This window comes from Oryctolagus cuniculus, chromosome 5 (genome assembly GCF_051225735.1).
Source record: "Oryctolagus cuniculus isolate XC-2025 breed Fujian yellow rabbit chromosome 5, ASM5122573v1, whole genome shotgun sequence".
In the NCBI taxonomy this organism is placed as follows: Eukaryota; Metazoa; Chordata; class Mammalia; order Lagomorpha; family Leporidae; genus Oryctolagus; species Oryctolagus cuniculus.
In genome coordinates this window covers 158180997-158186996 of record NC_142871.1, presented here as the reverse complement: position 1 = coordinate 158186996, position 6000 = coordinate 158180997, and positions in this window count along the sequence as shown.

The following is a 6000-nucleotide window of genomic DNA, read 5'->3' as shown; positions in this document are numbered from 1 at the left end:
TTCTCATTCAGGACCTCTGTCCTCAATGAGTTATATTATGAGAGTTAACTGTAAAACTTTTTCAAACAGTTGCGTGTGTGTGTGCATGTTTGAGCAAATTGTTGAAATCTTTACTTAGTATAGAGTTGGTCTTCCGTGCATAAAGTTAATTGAAAATGAATCTTAATGGAGAATGGAACTGGGAATGGAAGAGAGAGGGAGAGGATGGATGGAAGTGTGGGTGGGAGGGTGGGTATGGTGGGAAGAATCTCTATTCCTAAAGCTGTACTTATGAAATTTGTATTCCTGAAACAAAAAGGTTTCTTTTGGGGAAAAAAAAAGTTCACAGAAATGTGTATCATAAAAATAGTATGCATGTGTTTCAATTTTTTGGCACCAAAATAAACAACTTTTAAATCCAAAAAAGATTGTGTTAAGACAATGAATAGAGATCACACAACATTGAAGAAAATGTTTGTAGTACATATCTAACCAAGCACACACATCCAGGACATATAAATAATTAATTTAAATCACCTAGATTTTAAAATGCAGTAAATATTGGCAAAAGTCTGAATAAATTCATCCCACAAGAACTTAAACAAATAGACTCTAAGTTCATTAAAGAGCTCTCAACATTGTAAGTCATCAGTAAAATGCAGTACCACTTTACACTTCCTAGAATGGCTACAATTAAAAATAATGACACCAAGTGTTAGCAAGGATATGGAACATCTGATGCTCATACATAGGAGGTCTTTAAAAGTTAATAGGCATGCATATATTGAAAAAACATAGATTTTGAATTTTTTTGCACTAAAATAAATTTACCTTTTAATAATACTTTCCACAAACTGTTTGATGTATCCTTATCATGCTGGTGGTGGGATACCTAAACCTCTTTGGAGAACTGTATGACTTCCAACCATCCCTCTCACTTTGCATGGAGATTACAAGAGTGAGTGTAAATCCCAAACTCAATGACTGGAGGGTATTCCACTTCAGGCAATAGCCAGCTTCTACCAGACCTTTCTACCCACAGAGGATGACTCTAAACAATATGTAAAATACAATTACCTGTAGCTTCTGGAGAGTTACAAAACCAGGCAGACACTCAAAGATGGATGATCCTTGGATACAGAAAAAAAAAACAAAACTAAGAGAATTTCATGCTGGCTACTTTTAGTTTGGCAGCAAATCCTAGTCTATACTGCAATGCAGAAAAGCAAAAGCTCAGCTAGCAATGTGCTGCCTTACCAGCTTGAAGAGCGAGATTATAGAGGCTGGGTTGATCACTGCAGATGGGAAGTGAGGGGACAGTCCCGGGGGGAGGGGGGATACAATGAGCACCAAATGCTGTAGATCCACCTGCCTAAACTCCACGTTCCTTCACAGACTATACATGGACAAGGCATTGAACTGAAGTTTCAGCTGCCTCCAAATGCAGTATAGATGGCTTGTAGTGCAGCCAAATCGCTTGCTTTCTAGAATAAAACGTCAGTATTTTTAAACATCATATAATTTAATGTCTCTAAAACATAGTATTTGCCCACAATAAAATGCAAAATTATAAACTGGAGGAAAATATTCCCTACATTCAAGAGAGAAAGTAATCCATGGAGACTGGCCTTGGGATAATTCAGATGTCAGAACTCACATGCAAGTAATTTAAAACAGCACTACAATTATACTATAGTAGGTAAATAAAAGTGTTCATAATGAAGAGAAGGATAAGAAGCCTAGTTGAAAATAAAAACTAGAGAAAAAAACCAAATGGAAATTCTATACCTTAGAATTTAAAAATCTGAGGTAAAAAAAAAATCAATGGATGGGTTTAATAGGTTAAAAACTATAGAACAAAGAGTTACTGATCTTTAAGGCAGAGAAAGGGAAATTATTCAATCTATAGAAGAGAGGGAGAGAAAAAACAAGATTAAAAGATGAATGGAGGGCCAGCCTTGTGGCATAGCAGGGAGAGCTGCTGCCTGTAATGCTGGCATCCCATACGGGTGCTGGTTAGTACCCCAGTCGCTCCACTTCCTATCTAGCTCCCTTCTAATGGCCTGGGAAAAGCAGCAGCAGATGGCCTATGTACTTGGGCCCCTGCCACCCATGCAGGAGACCCAGATGAAGCTTCTGGTTCCTGGCCTCAAGTTGAACCATCCCCAGCCATTGTGACCATGAGGGAAGTGAAGCAGTGGCTGAAAGATTCCCCCATCTTAACTCAGTCTTTCAAAATAAATAAATCTTTTAAAACAATGAATAGGACCTCAAGGACCTGTGGGTACTATCAAAATATCTGACATACTCAGACTTTTTGGTGTCTAAAGACAAGAGGAGAGAGAAAAGGAGCCCACCCACCACCAAATGGTTGTAGAAATAATGGGTAAAACGTTTTCATATTTGGCAAAAGTCAAAAATGTGTAGATTTAAGAATCTCAGCTAAACCTAAGTCTAGTCATACAATATGGATATTCACTACCCAAGTGTTTTGATTTTTTTGTTTGAAATTTTCATAAGATGTTGAAAAATTATATAAAAATTCATCAACATGAACAACTGTCTACTATATCTCCATTTTTTGAGGACTAATCTAACTGCAAAATTTATTAATTGTATATTCACATGCCAAGCATTAACTGGGAAGTACAAAATTCAACACCTTTATGGCTCCTGCTTAAAGCAGATCAAATGTGGCCCATAGGAGAGAGGGTGAATGATTGGCTTCTCTTATATGGGATCTACTCCCAAATAGTCTTTCTACTCATCAATTGTCATGGCACTTGGTAAAAATTCTTCATTGCATCTCATGAACAAGTATAGATAGGAAAAGGCAAAGAAAGGAAAGATGGCTGACAATTGAGCTATGAGTAACAAATTCCTCCTCATTGGATGCTGGTGAACTGTGGGGAGCAACCGAGACTAGACTAAATTACTGGAACTGCTAAGAATAATTCTATGCATCTGATCTCCCATCATATGGCGCTGAGAGAAACAACTTCCACACAGCTGCCTCACCAATTTGACTAACAAGCTGCAGGAACTGATCCTGCTCCTGATTGGAGGAGAGCAGTGTACTCGGCGTGTGGGTAGCAGAGTTGGGATTGGTGGAAGAGGACTATAAAGGAGGAGAGAGACAACATGCACCAGGAACATCTGAGGAACCCCTGAGAGCGCCGGCCGGCGGTGTGCCGTCCCTCCGCAGAAGTGGGGGAAGTGGCGGGGGTGCTGCCCCTCCGTGGAGGCGCGGGGCGGGGGGGGGGGGGGGTGACTGGCAGCAAACCTGGGAAGGGTCGGGCAAAGAGAACAGCGCAGGATCCAGTGTCGTTCCTCCGCTAGTGGGGGAGCGACAGTGAACTGTGTGTGTGTGTGTGTGTGTGTGTGTGTGTTTCTTTCAACTTACTTGAAAGCCAGGGAGACAAAGACAAAAAAAGAAATCTTACATGTGTTGGTTCATGCCCCAAATGCCCACAACAATCAGAGCTGGACCAGGCCAAAGCCAGGAGCCAAGAACTCTATTCTAGTCTCCCACGTGGGTGCCGGTGATCCAGTTAGTTGAGACTGGACCTGCTTCTTCCCACCATGTGTGTTAGCAGTGGGCTGAACTGCAAGTGGAACAGCAAGGACTCAAACCCTGGTGCTGCACTCTGGGATGCAGGCATCCCAAGTAGCAGTAATCACTGTATCATAATACCCGCCCCCTGAACTCTGCTTTATCTACAAAGGTGCATTAAAAAAATACCAGAAAGTCCAATTTAAATGTTATATTTAAGCCGACAATGGTAAAGAATGCTCTTCTGCAATTTAGTACCCCACCAATGTCATCAAGTAGTTGTGTGACTATACAGAAATTTAACCAGAACTCAATTTCTTCTCTACAATATGAATAGGCAAGAAAAGAATCACTCCCTCAAGTCTCTTTCATTTCTAATATCTGTTGTCATCATGGGACTCTTTGGAAAATAATAAGAATCTCATAATTCTGAGAAATATTCTGTGATGCATGGTAAGCCAAATTTGCCTACGACCCTCTGGCAAACAGTCTGACTTTGCCTGACCAACATCAAGGGCAGAGCTTCAGCTGGCCCTGTGTGAACCCAGCAGGTTTGAACATTTTCAAATAAGCAGCACCAACCCTTGAAAGTTGTTCTTTTTTAAAGAAAGGTAGCTGACATTAACAAGCAGGTGGGTTTTAAAAGATACAAAACTCCCCAAAGAAAAGGTAATGTGTTGCCATTAAGTTCCAACAGAACTGACATCCTGTAGGGGGAAAGGGGGAGAAAAAAACCACCCACAATAAAATGCTATGCCTGTCCCTGTTTTCAATTTCCTCCCACACATCTACTGCTTCTGTTGAAATCTGCTATTGCTAAAGTATTCTTTTATCACAAAAAGAGTTACAATTCTAAAAGAGACTATTAGCACCCAAATTCAGCTCTGGTGTGAGAGGCAATTAAACTGTGTTTGGTAATTTCTTTCCCTGGGCACTTTCTATTATTACTGTTGTTAGTGTGCCCGGAGGAGAGATGGCTTTCTATACATCAGAGGCACAGCAACATTATCAGAAATGTCAGACGATTAGAAATATCATGCTAATCTCTGAAGACAATGAGGTGGAGAATGCAAGGACTAAAAGAGATACCCGTTCAATTACTAATCAAAGCATACAAGAAACTCCAAAATGCTCATCTCCTTATTCAGATGTTTAAATCCATAAAGTTGTTTTCAAAGTAAATATCAAATATAATTTAAAAAAATTTTTAAGCAGGAAGATCTCAAGTCTTGACTGTAGGACCATGAGACTGTTAGGCACATCCACAGACTATCAAAACCCCAAGTGGGGGAGGCTGCAAGACTGAAGAACACGAGAAAGTGCAATGATGAGATTGACCACAATACTTCAAGACAGCGACTCTCAAGATTCCAGAATATCCATGGGCGATTGTGAGATCATGAGTGTATGGCGGAATGCATAGTTCGTGACTTCTTTAAGATATCTGACTAGTTATTCTACTAAGTGGTCGATTGAACCAAGAACTTGAAATTTATGTGGATTTATCTGGAAATAACTAGTCTTGGATCTGTTTCTCTTTTTCAAGCAACCATTAATCTTTACTGATTTTTTTGAATTATAGGAGACTTCTGGCCTTGGCCAACAAGAGACATTTCTTCACTTCCTAGCTCTTTTTGAGAACCACTCTGGGCTAACGAACAAGGACAAGAAACACAAACTTTTAAAAATTAAATCTACAGCCCTCAGCTACCAAAGGGGAGAAGGAAAACGGAACATTGGGGGGGTCAAGTCTAAATTTTGCAGAAGGTGATATCAGCAGGCAACATGCCAGTTTTGTCTGCAGAGCTGGGGGAGGGTGAAGGACGAGGAGGCACCCGGTTCAGTGGAAGGTGAAGGTCAAGGGGAGAGGCTAACCACAGTGACCACGGCGGTTGTACTGGAAAGTTGCCTCATGCACGTGAACGCTCATGCTTCCCTATCCCAGTCAGGCTACTCTTCTCCCACTTGCACTGCAGAACACAAGAGGTAATTTCTTTAGCAAAAGAAAATCAAGGAGGCTCTACACTCAGCAACATCAAGACAAGGAGAAAGTACTGAAATGCAATCAGGACCAAAGTCTGCATTTTACGTATCAGCCTTCTACCAGTCCCTACTGACAGAATGCCAGTAGTCAGGTTCACACAAATGTCCAGACGAGAGATTGGAGGATCTGCCTCTGGAGAAGACGAATCCAGCCAGAAGAAAAAAGAAAACATATGCTGACATTTTGGGGTTTCCCAACGCACCAGGGAATGCTAACAGTGACAATAAAGACTCTTCCCCAACCCTTCAAAAAACACCTAATGATGCAAAAACATCGTTGTTATTTGTGTTTCCTTCCTGCTTACGTAAGGGCCATACCCCCATGCAGTCTACCTGGGTTGCCATCTTATACACTATGATTCTCTTTTCTGGGGCTCACTTCCCTTCCAGCCTTCAAGAAGTACAGCAGGGCATTCTATGGGCCA